Source organism: Eurytemora carolleeae, unplaced genomic scaffold (assembly GCF_000591075.1).
Source record: "Eurytemora carolleeae unplaced genomic scaffold, Eaff_2.0 scaffold1322, whole genome shotgun sequence".
In the NCBI taxonomy this organism is placed as follows: Eukaryota; Metazoa; Arthropoda; class Copepoda; order Calanoida; family Temoridae; genus Eurytemora; species Eurytemora carolleeae.
Window position 1 is genome coordinate 70,065 of NW_019397207.1, and position 1,209 is coordinate 71,273.

Here is a 1,209-nt window from a genome sequence, read left to right on the forward strand (position 1 = left end):
TGTCTAGATGTTTAAAATGTAGAGCAGAATATATATTATCTTTTAAGTTCTTTAAACTTACAGTAAGAGCCAGATAACAGTGGAATAGGATGACGACATCATAACAATACTTATAAGTGTATTTGATGTTTTATCAAACCAAATAGTTTTACCCGTAACTTATTAAATCAGTTATTATTCAAACCTAGAGTCTAAAAGTCGTCTTCCTATTCTAGAGTTTTCTGGTTCTTACTGTAGTTAAATGACACAAAGTGCAACAAACCTAATAATTATAATTGTATTTAACCAGTAAAATATTGATGAGAAGAAATCAGTGTAATCCATTTCTCATTTGCTTTTAACAATTATCCTACGGTCGTCAGTCGTATTATTATTTTTCAATCAAGAGTAGAAGTTTTGACATTTCAACATCGAAGAATTATATACTTAGGGCTGGATGCAACGTGCAGTCAGCATAAAACTTAAAGTAAATAAAAGACAACTTTTATATATTTTAATATTTTCTACATTTAAAAAAAAATTTTAATTTTGTCTTAAAATCTTTCTAGCTACTTTTATATAAATTAAAAATTTCTAAAATATCTTCTGTTAATGATATTAAGAGAATTGAAATCGTTAACGAACGGAAACTTTGAGAAAGAACGGAAAATACCGATAACGTCGTTCTTAAAGCTAATGAACGAACGGCTACAAGAAAAGTTTTTAACTTATCTTTAATGAAAACTTTTAAAAAAACCTGAACGTGCACAGCTCTAATTCTACCATCAGTCAGTTAAAATAATAAATAATAATAAACCTGATGTTGGATGATGAATAATGAATGAGAAAGGATCGAAGATGGATGGATTGAGGAGAATGTGGATCAGGTGGATCAGCAAGACTAATTTTTCCATTAAAAACATCATATTAATGTTAAACATTATTCACAACGTGTAAAACTGTTTTACAAAGTTTCACATAAAAGGCTAAACCGTTGCCTTCACTTTCACTCCTGTATGTCGAGTCCATTAACACCTGATCCAATCAGGGTTCAGTCATGTGTTTGATGTCTATTCTGAACCAATAGAAATAGTATGGCGGTAACATCTATCTTTCTATCTATCTCATTATCCAATCAGAGTAATGAATCATTTAATCGGCGCTATCAGTAAATTTAAATATTTACTTCTGCTGATACTATGTGTTTTACTTTAGCGATGCTCTCATAAT